Below are 14,319 nucleotides of genomic sequence, written 5' to 3' on the forward strand. Positions count from 1 at the left end.
GTTGGGAGGCCGGAATGATAATTGATATCCCAGAATTCGATGGGGTCAGTTTGAATCCGGAGGGGTTCGTCGACTGGTTGGCTACTGTTGAGGAAGTTTTTGAGTTCAAAGAAGTCCCTGAAAACAAAAGAGTGTCATTGATTGCTACCAGGCTACGTGGTAGGGCATCTGCATGGTGGCAACAACTGAAACTGACACGAGACAGGCTCGGAAAGTCAAAGGTCGTGACTTGGAGGAAGATGAAGAAGTGTTTACGATCCAACTTCCTACCCCATAACTTTCAAAGGTTGATGTACCAACGGTTGCAAAATCTGAAGCAGGGTGCCAAATCAGTTGACGATTACACAACTGAGTTCTACCAATTGATTGCCCGAAATGATATCCAGGAGACAGAGGAACAACTCGTTGCTCGATATATTGGGGGTCTACGGGTCCAAATCATGGACTCTGTAAATATGTTTGACCCGGTATCTATCTCTGAAGCACACCAACGGGCGTTGGCTTTTGAGAAACAAAGTCGTCGGGTGGGCGGTTCGTCTTCAACTGCTAATATTGGAGGAAGTTCCGGGACGGGTGGTATGGTACCCCGTGTTGTGCCTAATCAACAAAGACCGACATCTAACAGTGTTGGACCAAATTCTAGGACAACTGTTAGTAGCAGCTTGAAGTGTTTTAGTTGTGGGGAGACAGGTCACCGACAATCAGAGTGCAAGAAGGTCGGAAAACGTCATTTGTTTGCTGAGCAAGATGATGATGCCGGTGAAAATTACGAAGATCCCCCTGTGTATGACGAAGAGCATCAATGCGAAGAGGAAGTTGTAACTGGAGATGTGGGGGTAAATTTGGTGGTAAGGCGGTCTTGTTTTACACCAAAAGTTATTGGTGATGATTGGCTCAAACATAACATCTTTCAGTCGACATGTACTATTTTGGGAAAGGTTTGTACTTTTGTTATTGATTCAGGAAGTTGTGATAACCTTATATCTGAAGAAGCAGTTCAAAAGTTGGCTTTGAAAACAGAAAATCGCCCTAAGCCTTACAAGCTACAGTGGCTTAAGAAGGGTGGCGAGGTCACTGTATCTAAACGAGCCCTTGTTCAATTTTCTGTTGGTACCACGTATAAAGATGATGTGTGGTGTGATGTGGTTGCTATGGATGCTTGTCATTTGTTGTTGGGCAGACCTTGGGAGTATGATCGTAACATAGATCATAACGGGCGGACTAATACTTACAGTTTCTTGTTTGGTGGTGTGAAGATAACATTGGTTCCCAGTAAGCCAAAGGAGCCAGTTCCGAGACCTTCGGGTACTCTACTAACCCTTAATCAGTTTGAAGACGAGTTGGAGGCGGAAGGTGAAATTTTTGTATTGCTCGGGAAGGAAGTCGCTAAGGAGGTTGAAATTCCTGAGGCTATGGTTCCTCTGCTCAAGGAATTCGCTGATGTTTTCCCTAATGAATTACCTGATGGTTTTCCACCTTTACGTGACATCCAGCATCATATTGATTTACAACCAGGAGCTCAGTTGCCTAATATGCCACATTACAGAATGAGTCCCGGAGAGCATGAGGAGTTGCGACGACAGGTGGAGGACTTGATTTCAAAAGGTCATGTTCGGGAGAGCATGAGCCCGTGTGCTGTTCCTGCTTTGTTGACTCCTAAAAAGGATGGTACTTGGCGTATGTGTGTTGATAGTCGCGCCATCAATAAGATCACGGTGAGGTACAGATTTCCAATTCCTCGACTTGATGACCTACTTGACCAGATTAGCGGTGCCTCTATCTTTACGAAACTGGACTTGAAGAGCGGGTACTATCAGATACGACTTAGGCCTGGGGATGAGTGGAAGACTGCCTTCAAGACTCGTGAAGGATTGTATGAGTGGTTGGTGATGCCTTTCGGTTTATCAAACGCTCCTAGTACATTTATGCGTGTGATGAACCAGTTGTTCAGGCCCTTTATTGGTAAATTTGTAGTCGTTTATTTTGATGACATACTTATTTACAGTGCTACTTTTGGTGAGCATGTCAACCATGTGAGGCAGGTTTTGACCGTACTTCGACGGGATAGTTTGTATGCAACTATGAAGAAATGTGTGTTTATGGTTCCTAAAGTCTTGTTCTTGGGGTACGTTGTTTCTGGGGAAGGAATACAGGTGGACGAGTCTAAAGTAGCAGCTGTCAGACAATGGCCAAGTCCAACTACCATCACTGAAGTTCGAAGCTTTCATGGCCTTGCTTCATTCTATAGGAGGTTTATTCCAAACTTTAGTTCTATTATGGCACCGGTGACTGATTGTATGAAAGGGAAGGCCTTTACTTGGACCGAAGCAGCAGAATCAGCTTTCCAATTAGTAAAAGAGAAGCTTACTACATCACCAATCCTTGTATTGCCAGACTTTTCTCAAGTGTTTGAATTACACACGGATGCTTCCAAGGTTGGGATTGGAGCAGTTCTAAGTCAAGGAGGACGACCGGTTGCCTATTTTAGTGAGAAGTTGACGGGGCCAAAGCTGCATTATAGCACTTATGATGTTGAGTTCTATGCAGTGGTCCAAGCTGTAAAGCATTGGCGCCATTATTTATTTCATAAGGAATTTGTTTTGTTCACAGATCATGATTCATTAAGACATATTCGCAGTCAAGATAAGGTGTCACACAAACATGGGAGGTGGATGTCGTTCTTGGAAAAATTCACTTTCGTGGTGAAACACAAGTCTGGGATGTCAAATCGGGTGGCTGATTCATTGAGTCGGAGGAGTAATTTGCTAGTTTCCATGAGGGTTGGTGTGCCGGGGATGGATGTCCTCATGGAGCAGCTAACGGTTGATCCTTATTTTTCTGTTGTTCTGCAGGGTATACAATCTGGACAGATGTCTGATTTTCTACTACATGAAGGTTTTCTTTTCAAAGGCAATCAATTGTGCATCCCTGATTCTAGTATCCGCCTTCAAATCATTAGGGAGCTGCATGGTGAAGGGCATGTCGGCCGAGATCGTACTTTACAGTTGGTACAATCATCTTATTTTTGGCCTACAATGCGCAAGGAGGTGGATAGATATGTTAAACGGTGTCGAATCTGTCAGGTGTCAAAGGGCACATCTACCAATGCAGGACTCTATATGCCTTTGCGTGTTCCATCATAACCTTGGGTAGACATCAGCATGGATTTTGTGTTGGGTTTACCACGTACTCAACGGGGAAATGATTCAATATTTGTGGTTGTTGATCGTTTTTCTAAGATGGTGCACTTTATTCCTTGCAAAAAGACGACGGATGCAGTTAATGTGGCCAAGTTATTCTTTCGAGACGTCTACCGTTTGCATGGATTGCCGTCTTCTATTGTTTCAGATCGAGACACAAGGTTTTTGAGTCATTTTTGGCGCAGCCTATGGGAAATGGTGAACACTCAGCTCAATTTTAGTAGTGCATATCATCCTCAAACGGATGGCCAAACAGAGGTTGTCAATCGATCCCTTGGTAATATTTTGCGGTGTTTAGTGGGTGATCATGTGAAGACCTGGGATCAGAAGCTTTGTCAAGCTGAGTTTGCTCATAATCATGCTATCAACCGAAGTACTGGATATAGTCCATTCCAGGTGGTCTATTCTGTTCAGCCACGGGGACCACTTGCTTTGATGTCACTGCCTGTTACTAGGGTTGTTCCAAAGAAAGTGCAGGATTTTGTTGGAGGACTGCATGATGTTCATAAGGCTGTTCATGACAACTTGGTCCGAGCTAACTCCAAGTACAAGCAAGATGTAGATAAAAAATGCAGACAAGTTGATTTTGAAGTAGGTGACTTTGTTTGGGCTGTTTTGACTAAAGATCGTTTTTCGGTTGGTGAGTACAACAAGCTGTCAGCTAAGAAGATTGGACCGGTGGAGATTGTGGAGAAGATTAATTCCAATGCTTACCGTCTACAGTTGCCAAGCCACATTCGTTGTTCCGATGTTTTCAATGTAAAGCATTTGCTTCCTTATTATGGGGATTCTTCTGATAATGACCATGGTGCACATTCGAGGTAGAATTTTGTCTACCCAGGAGGGGATGATGCGGGCCCTAGTGTGGAGGATCGGGCCCTTGCGTTCCTAGAGGCCCACGATCGTGTGACTAAAGGGGCTTCACGGAAATGGCCATAACTTTGGCTACGAATCTCCGTTTCAGGCCTACGACCATTCAAATCGAAGCTTGGAGCAAGGAGCACGTCTAGAGAAGTTCCCGAAGGGGACTTACCCATTTTTGAGTCTAGAAATCGCTTTCTAAATGGAGTTATGAACAATTTTGTTATTTTTCCTTAATTTTTGGGTTTTGTTTTTGGGTTTGTATTTGGCCCATGGACTTTTAGGGTTTCATTTTAATTTCTGCTTCTTATTTAACTGTTTTTGATGTAATTTGGATGGTCGATCATCAATTTTATGAACTTTCGATTTTCTCCCAAATTCTGTGTGTTAACCCAGATTTTGAAGCCAATCCCACGGTATTCGTAGAATCAACGTGGTTTTGAAGAGATTGTCCTGGCTATTCTTTTAGAATCAACAGGTTCATTCTTGGTTATCTTTGTGTTGTTTTTTTGCGCTGCATCAGTTGGTATCAGAGCCGAATTCCTGGTTCAAAATGCCTCCGAGGAGAAACAGGACGCCCGCTAATGTTCATGAGCAAGAACTAGAAGAACATATTATGGCACGAATGGAGGAGAGGATGGATCAAATGGTTGACCAAATGACTGATAGGATGGTCGAACTGATGAATCGAGGAGGGCAAAGGTCTCGAACACATTCTCAAGTGGAAGATGGTGAATTTGGGAACCCGTTCGGCGGCAGTAACGGTTCATATTCTGAAGACGATCTAGAAAGGCGGCCAAGGTGTGATCATAAAGGTGACAATAGGCGTTGGGAGGCCGGAATGATAATTGATATCCCAGAATTCGATGGGGTCAGTTTGAATCCGGAGGGGTTCGTCGACTGGTTGGCTACTATTGAGGAAGTTTTTGAGTTCAAAGAAGTCCCAAAAAACAAAAGAGTGTCATTGATTGCTACCAGGCTACGTGGTAGGGCATCTGCATGGTGGCAACAACTGAAACTGACACGAGACAGGCTCGGAAAGTCAAAGGTCGTGACTTGGAGGAAGATGAAGAAGTGTTTACGATCCAACTTCCTACCCCATAACTTTCAAAGGTTGATGTACCAACGGTTGCAAAATCTAAAGCAGGGTGCCAAATCAGTTGACGATTACACAACTGAGTTCTACCAATTGATTGCCCGAAATGATATCCAGGAGACAGAGGAACAACTCGTTGCTCGATATATTGGGGGTCTACGGGTCCAAATCATGGACTCTGTAAATATGTTTGACCCGGTATCTATCTCTGAAGCGCACCAACGGGCGTTGGCTTTTGAGAAACAAAGTCGTCGGGTGGGCGGTTCGTCTTCAACTGCTAATATTGGAGGAAGTTTCGGGACGGGTGGTATGGTACCCCGTGTTGTGCCTAATCAACAAAGACCGACATCTAACAGTGTTGGACCAAATTCTAGGACAACTGTTAGTAGCAGCTTGAAGTGTTTTAGTTGTGGGGAGACAGGTCACCGACAATCAGAGTGCAAGAAGGTCGGAAAACGTCATTTGTTTGCTGAGCAAGATGATTGGCAAAATGATGATGCCGGTGAAAATTACGAAGATCCCCCTGTGTATGACGAAGAGCATCAATGCGAAGAGGAAGTTGTAACTGGAGATGTGGGGGTAAATTTGGTGGTAAGGCGGTCTTGTTTTACACCAAAAGTTATTGGTGATGATTGGCTCAAACACAACATCTTTCAGTCGACATGTACTATTTTGGGAAAGGTTTGTACTTTTGTTATTGATTCAGGAAGTTGTGATAACCTTATATCTGAAGAAGAAGTTCAAAAGTTGGCTTTGAAAACAGAAAATCGCCCTAAGCCTTACAAGCTACAGTGGCTTAAGAAGGGTGGCGAGGTCACTGTATCTAAACGAGCCCTTGTTCAATTTTCTGTTGGTACCACGTATAAAGATGATGTGTGGTGTGATGTGGTTGCTATGGATGCTTGTCATTTGTTGTTGGGCAGACCTTGGGAGTATGATCGTAACATAGATCATAACGGGCGGACTAATACTTACAGTTTCTTGTTTGGTGGTGTGAAGATAACATTGGTTCCCAGTAAGCCAAAGGAGCCAGTTCCGAGACCTTCGGGTACTCTACTAACCCTTAATCAGTTTGAAGACGAGTTGGAGGCGGAAGGTGAAATTTTTGTATTGCTCGGGAAGGAAGTCGCTAAGGAGGTTGAAATTCTTAAGGCTATGGTTCCTCTGCTCAAGGAATTCGCTGATGTTTTCCCTAATGAATTACCTGATGGTTTTCCACCTTTACGTGACATCCATCATCATATTGATTTACAACCAGGAGCTCAGTTGCCTAATAGGCCACATTACAGAATGAGTCCCGGAGAGCATGAGGAGTTGCGACGACAGGTGGAGGACTTGATTTCAAAAGGTCATGTTCGGGAGAGCATGAGCCCGTGTGCTGTTCCTGCTTTGTTGACTCCTAAAAAGGATGGTACTTGGCGTATGTGTGTTGATAGTCGCGCCATCAATAAGATCACGGTGAGGTACAGATTTCCAATTCCTCGACTTGATGACCTACTTGACCAGATTAGCGGTGCCTCTATCTTTACGAAACTGGACTTGAAGAGCGGGTACTATCAGATACGACTTAGGCCTGGGGATGAGTGGAAGACTGCCTTCAAGACTCGTGAAGGATTGTATGAGTGGTTGGTGATGCCTTTCGGTTTATCAAACGCTCCTAGTACATTTATGCGTGTGATGAACCAGTTGTTCAGGCCCTTTATTGGTAAATTTGTAGTCGTTTATTTTGATGACATACTTATTTACAGTGCTACTTTTGGTGAGCATGTCAACCATGTGAGGCAGGTTTTGACCGTACTTCGACGGGATAGTTTGTATGCAACTATGAAGAAATGTGTGTTTATGGTTCCTAAAGTCTTGTTCTTGGGGTACGTTGTTTCTGGGGAAGGAATACAGGTGGACGAGTCTAAAGTAGCAGCTTTCAGACAATGGCCAAGTCCAACTACCATCACTGAAGTTCGAAGCTTTCATGGCCTTGCTTCATTCTATAGGAGGTTTATTCCAAACTTTAGTTCTATTATGGCACCGGTGACTGATTGTATGAAAGGGAAGGCCTTTACTTGGACCGAAGCAGCAGAATCAACTTTCCAATTAGTAAAAGAGAAGCTTACTACATCACCGATCCTTATATTGCCAGACTTTTCTCAAGTGTTTGAATTACACACGGATGCTTCCAAGGTTGGGATTGGAGCAGTTCTAAGTCAAGGAGGACGACCGGTTGCCTATTTTAGTGAGAAGTTGACGGGGCCAAAGCTGCATTATAGCACTTATGATGTTGAGTTCTATGCAGTGGTCCAAGCTGTAAAGCGTTGGCGCCATTATTTATTTCATAAGGAATTTGTTTTGTTCACAGATCAAGATTCATTAAGACATATTCGCAGTCAAGATAAGGTGTCACACAAACATGGGAGGTGGATGTCGTTCTTGGAAAAATTCACTTTCATGGTGAAACACAAGTCTGGGATGTCAAATCGGGTGGCTGATTCATTGAGTCGGAGGAGTAATTTGCTAGTTTCCATGAGGGTTGGTGTGCCGGGGATGGATGTCCTCATGGAGCAGCTAACGGTTGATCCTTATTTTTCTGTTGTTCTGCAGGGTATACAATCTGGACAGATGTCTGATTTTCTACTGCATGAAGGTTTTCTTTTCAAAGGCAATCAATTGTGCATCCCTGATTCTAGTATCCGCCTTCAAATCATTAGGGAGCTGCATGGTGAAGGGCATGTCGGCCGAGATCGTACTTTACAGTTGGTACAATCATCTTATTTTTGGCCTACAATGCGCAAGGAGGTGGATAGATATGTTAAACGGTGTCGAATCTGTCAGGTGTCAAAGGTCACATCTACCAATGCAGGACTCTATATGCCTTTGCGTGTTCCATCATAACCTTGGGTAGACATCAGCATGGATTTTGTGTTGGGTTTACCACGTACTCAACGGGGAAATGATTCAATATTTGTGGTTGTTGATCGTTTTTCTAAGATGGTGCACTTTATTCCTTGCAAAAAGACGAAGAATGCAGTTAATGTGGCCAAGTTATTCTTTCGAGACGTCTACCGTTTGCATGGATTGCCGTCTTCTATTGTTTCAGATCGAGACACAAGGTTTTTGAGTCATTTTTGGCGTAGCCTATGGGAAATGGTGAACACTCAGCTCAATTTTAGTAGTGCATATCATCCTCAAACGGATGGCCAAACAGAGGTTGTCAATCGATCCCTTGGTAATATTTTGCGGTGTTTAGTGGGTGATCATGTGAAGACCTGGGATCAGAAGCTTTGTCAAGCTGAGTTTGCTCATAATCATGCTATCAACCGAAGTACTGGATATAGTCCATTCCAGGTGGTCTATTCTGTTCAGCCACGGGGACCACTTGCTTTGATGTCACTGCCTGTTTCTAGGGTTGTTCCAAAGAAAGTGCAGGATTTTGTTGGAGGACTGCATGATGTTCATAAGGCTGTTCATGACAACTTGGTCCGAGCTAACTCCAAGTACAAGCAAGATGTAGATAAAAAATGCAGACAAGTTGATTTTGAAGTAGGTGACTTTGTTTGGGCTGTTTTGACTAAAGATCGTTTTTCGGTTGGTGAGTACAACAAGCTGTCAGCTAAGAAGATTGGACCGGTGGAGATTGTGGAGAAGATTAATTCCAATGCTTACCGTCTACAGTTGCCAAGCCACATTCGTTGTTCCGATGTTTTCAATGTAAAGCATTTGCTTCCTTATTATGGGGATTCTTCTGATGATGACCATGGTGCACATTCGAGGTAGAATTTTGTCTACCCAGGAGGGGATGATGCGGGCCCTAGTGTGGAGGATCGGGCCCTTGCGTTCCTAGAGGCCCACGATCGTGTGACTAAAGGGGCTTCACGGAAATGGCCATAACTTTGGCTACGAATCTCCGTTTCAGGCCTACGACCATTCAAATCGAAGCTTGGAGCAAGGAGCACGTCTAGAGAAGTTCCCGAAGGGGACTTACCCATTTTTGAGTCTAGAAATCGCTTTCTAAATGGAGTTATGAACAATTTTGTTATTTTTCCTTAATTTTTGGGTTTTGTTTTTGGGTTTGTATTTGGCCCATGGACTTTTAGGGTTTCATTTTAATTTCTGCTTCTTATTTAACTGTTTTTGATGTAATTTGGATGGTCGATCATCAATTTTATGAACTTTCGATTTTCTCCCAAATTCTGTGTGTTAACCCAGATTTTGAAGCCAATCCCACGGTATTCGTAGAATCAACGTGGTTTTGAAGAGATTGTCCTGGCTATTCTTTTAGAATCAACAGGTTCATTCTTGGTTATCTTTGTGTTGTTTTTTTGCGCTGCATCAGTTGGTATCAGAGCCGAATTCCTGGTTCAAAATGCCTCCGAGGAGAAACAGGACGCCCGCTAATGTTCATGAGCAAGAACTAGAAGAACATATTATGGCACGAATGGAGGAGAGGATGGATCAAATGGTTGACCAAATGACTGATAGGATGGTCGAACTGATGAATCGAGGAGGGCAAAGGTCTCGAACACATTCTCAAGTGGAAGATGGTGAATTTGGGAACCCGTTCGGCGGCAGTAACGGTTCATATTCTGAAGACGATCTAGAAAGGCGGCCAAGGTGTGATCATAGAGGTGACAATAGGCGTTGGGAGGCCGGAATGATAATTGATATCCCAGAATTCGATGGGGTCAGTTTGAATCCGGAGGGGTTCGTCGACTGGTTGGCTACTGTTGAGGAAGTTTTTGAGTTCAAAGAAGTCCCAAAAAACAAAAGAGTGTCATTGATTGCTACCAGGCTACGTGGTAGGGCATCTGCATGGTGGCAACAACTGAAACTGACACGAGACAGGCTCGGAAAGTCAAAGGTCGTGACTTGGAGGAAGATGAAGAAGTGTTTACGATCCAACTTCCTACCCCATAACTTTCAAAGGTTGATGTACCAACGGTTGCAAAATCTAAAGCAGGGTGCCAAATCAGTTGACGATTACACAACTGAGTTCTACCAATTGATTGCCCGAAATGATATCCAGGAGACAGAGGAACAACTCGTTGCTCGATATATTGGGGGTCTACGGGTCCAAATCATGGACTCTGTAAATATGTTTGACCCGGTATCTATCTCTGAAGCGCACCAACGGGCGTTGGCTTTTGAGAAACAAAGTCGTCGGGTGGGCGGTTCGTCTTCAACTGCTAATATTGGAGGAAGTTTCGGGACGGGTGGTATGGTACCCCGTGTTGTGCCTAATCAACAAAGACCGACATCTAACAGTGTTGGACCAAATTCTAGGACAACTGTTAGTAGCAGCTTGAAGTGTTTTAGTTGTGGGGAGACAGGTCACCGACAATCAGAGTGCAAGAAGGTCGGAAAACGTCATTTGTTTGCTGAGCAAGATGATTGGCAAAATGATGATGCCGGTGAAAATTACGAAGATCCCCCTGTGTATGACGAAGAGCATCAATGCGAAGAGGAAGTTGTAACTGGAGATGTGGGGGTAAATTTGGTGGTAAGGCGGTCTTGTTTTACACCAAAAGTTATTGGTGATGATTGGCTCAAACACAACATCTTTCAGTCGACATGTACTATTTTGGGAAAGGTTTGTACTTTTGTTATTGATTCAGGAAGTTGTGATAACCTTATATCTGAAGAAGCAGTTCAAAAGTTGGCTTTGAAAACAGAAAATCGCCCTAAGCCTTACAAGCTACAGTGGCTTAAGAAGGGTGGCGAGGTCACTGTATCTAAACGAGCCCTTGTTCAATTTTCTGTTGGTACCACGTATAAAGATGATGTGTGGTGTGATGTGGTTGCTATGGATGCTTGTCATTTGTTGTTGGGCAGACCTTGGGAGTATGATCGTAACATAGATCATAACGGGCGGACTAATACTTACAGTTTCTTGTTTGGTGGTGTGAAGATAACATTGGTTCCCAGTAAGCCAAAGGAGCCAGTTCCGAGACCTTCGGGTACTCTACTAACCCTTAATCAGTTTGAAGACGAGTTGGAGGCGGAAGGTGAAATTTTTGTATTGCTCGGGAAGGAAGTCGCTAAGGAGGTTGAAATTCCTGAGGCTATGGTTCCTCTGCTCAAGGAATTCGCTGATGTTTTCCCTAATGAATTACCTGATGGTTTTCCACCTTTACGTGACATCCAGCATCATATTGATTTACAACCAGGAGCTCAGTTGCCTAATAGGCCACATTACAGAATGAGTCCCGGAGAGCATGAGGAGTTGCGACGACAGGTGGAGGACTTGATTTCAAAAGGTCATGTTCGGGAGAGCATGAGCCCGTGTGCTGTTCCTGCTTTGTTGACTCCTAAAAAGGATGGTACTTGGCGTATGTGTGTTGATAGTCGCGCCATCAATAAGATCACGGTGAGGTACAGATTTCCAATTCCTCGACTTGATGACCTACTTGACCAGATTAGCGGTGCCTCTATCTTTACGAAACTGGACTTGAAGAGCGGGTACTATCAGATACGACTTAGGCCTGGGGATGAGTGGAAGACTGCCTTCAAGACTCGTGAAGGATTGTATGAGTGGTTGGTGATGCCTTTCGGTTTATCAAACGCTCCTAGTACATTTATGCGTGTGATGAACCAGTTGTTCAGGCCCTTTATTGGTAAATTTGTAGTCGTTTATTTTGATGACATACTTATTTACAGTGCTACTTTTGGTGAGCATGTCAACCATGTGAGGCAGGTTTTGACCGTACTTCGACGGGATAGTTTGTATGCAACTATGAAGAAATGTGTGTTTATGGTTCCTAAAGTCTTGTTCTTGGGGTACGTTGTTTCTGGGGAAGGAATACAGGTGGACGAGTCTAAAGTAGCAGCTTTCAGACAATGGCCAAGTCCAACTACCATCACTGAAGTTCGAAGCTTTCATGGCCTTGCTTCATTCTATAGGAGGTTTATTCCAAACTTTAGTTCTATTATGGCACCGGTGACTGATTGTATGAAAGGGAAGGCCTTTACTTGGACCGAAGCAGCAGAATCAACTTTCCAATTAGTAAAAGAGAAGCTTACTACATCACCGATCCTTATATTGCCAGACTTTTCTCAAGTGTTTGAATTACACACGGATGCTTCCAAGGTTGGGATTGGAGCAGTTCTAAGTCAAGGAGGACGACCGGTTGCCTATTTTAGTGAGAAGTTGACGGGGCCAAAGCTGCATTATAGCACTTATGATGTTGAGTTCTATGCAGTGGTCCAAGCTGTAAAACGTTGGCGCCATTATTTATTTCATAAGGAATTTGTTTTGTTCACAGATCATGATTCATTAAGACATATTCGCAGTCAAGATAAGGTGTCACACAAACATGGGATGTGGATGTCGTTCTTGGAAAAATTCACTTTCGTGGTGAAACACAAGTCTGGGATGTCAAATCGGGTGGCTGATTCATTGAGTCGGAGGAGTAATTTGCTAGTTTCCATGAGGGTTGGTGTGCCGGGGATGGATGTCCTCATGGAGCAGCTAACGGTTGATCCTTATTTTTCTGTTGTTCTGCAGGGTATACAATCTGGACAGATGTCTGATTTTCTACTGCATGAAGGTTTTCTTTTCAAAGGCAATCAATTGTGCATCCCTGATTCTAGTATCCGCCTTCAAATCATTAGGGAGCTGCATGGTGAAGGGCATGTCGGCCGAGATCGTACTTTACAGTTGGTACAATCATCTTATTTTTGGCCTACAATGCGCAAGGAGGTGGATAGATATGTTAAACGGTGTCGAATCTGTCAGGTGTCAAAGGTCACATCTACCAATGCAGGACTCTATATGCCTTTGCGTGTTCCATCATAACCTTGGGTAGACATCAGCATGGATTTTGTGTTGGGTTTACCACGTACTCAACGGGGAAATGATTCAATATTTGTGGTTGTTGATCGTTTTTCTAAGATGGTGCACTTTATTCCTTGCAAAAAGACGAAGAATGCAGTTAATGTGGCCAAGTTATTCTTTCGAGACGTCTACCGTTTGCATGGATTGCCGTCTTCTATTGTTTCAGATCGAGACACAAGGTTTTTGAGTCATTTTTGGCGTAGCCTATGGGAAATGGTGAACACTCAGCTCAATTTTAGTAGTGCATATCATCCTCAAACGGATGGCCAAACAGAGGTTGTCAATCGATCCCTTGGTAATATTTTGCGGTGTTTAGTGGGTGATCATGTGAAGACCTGGGATCAGAAGCTTTGTCAAGCTGAGTTTGCTCATAATCATGCTATCAACCGAAGTACTGGATATAGTCCATTCCAGGTGGTCTATTCTGTTCAGCCACGGGGACCACTTGCTTTGATGTCACTGCCTGTTTCTAGGGTTGTTCCAAAGAAAGTGCAGGATTTTGTTGGAGGACTGCATGATGTTCATAAGGCTGTTCATGACAACTTGGTCCGAGCTAACTCCAAGTACAAGCAAGATGTAGATAAAAAATGCAGACAAGTTGATTTTGAAGTAGGTGACTTTGTTTGGGCTGTTTTGACTAAAGATCGTTTTTCGGTTGGTGAGTACAACAAGCTGTCAGCTAAGAAGATTGGACCGGTGGAGATTGTGGAGAAGATTAATTCCAATGCTTACCGTCTACAGTTGCCAAGCCACATTCGTTGTTCCGATGTTTTCAATGTAAAGCATTTGCTTCCTTATTATGGGGATTCTTCTGATGATGACCATGGTGCACATTCGAGGTAGAATTTTGTCTACCCAGGAGGGGATGATGCGGGCCCTAGTGTGGAGGATCGGGCCCTTGCGTTCCTAGAGGCCCACGATCGTGTGACTAAAGGGGCTTCACGGAAATGGCCATAACTTTGGCTACGAATCTCCGTTTCAGGCCTACGACCATTCAAATCGAAGCTTGGAGCAAGGAGCACGTCTAGAGAAGTTCCCGAAGGGGACTTACCCATTTTTGAGTCTAGAAATCGCTTTCTAAATGGAGTTATGAACAATTTTGTTATTTTTCCTTAATTTTTGGGTTTTGTTTTTGGGTTTGTATTTGGCCCATGGACTTTTAGGGTTTCATTTTAATTTCTGCTTCTTATTTAACTGTTTTTGATGTAATTTGGATGGTCGATCATCAATTTTATGAACTTTCGATTTTCTCCCAAATTCTGTGTGTTAACCCAGATTTTGAAGCCAATCCCACGGTATTCGTAGAATCAACGTGGTTTTGAAGAGATTGTCCTGGC

The sequence above is a fragment of the Lactuca virosa genome, chromosome 4, assembly GCF_052849685.1.
Source record: "Lactuca virosa cultivar CGN04683 chromosome 4, Lactuca_virosa_CGN04683_v6, whole genome shotgun sequence".
In the NCBI taxonomy this organism is placed as follows: Eukaryota; Viridiplantae; Streptophyta; class Magnoliopsida; order Asterales; family Asteraceae; genus Lactuca; species Lactuca virosa.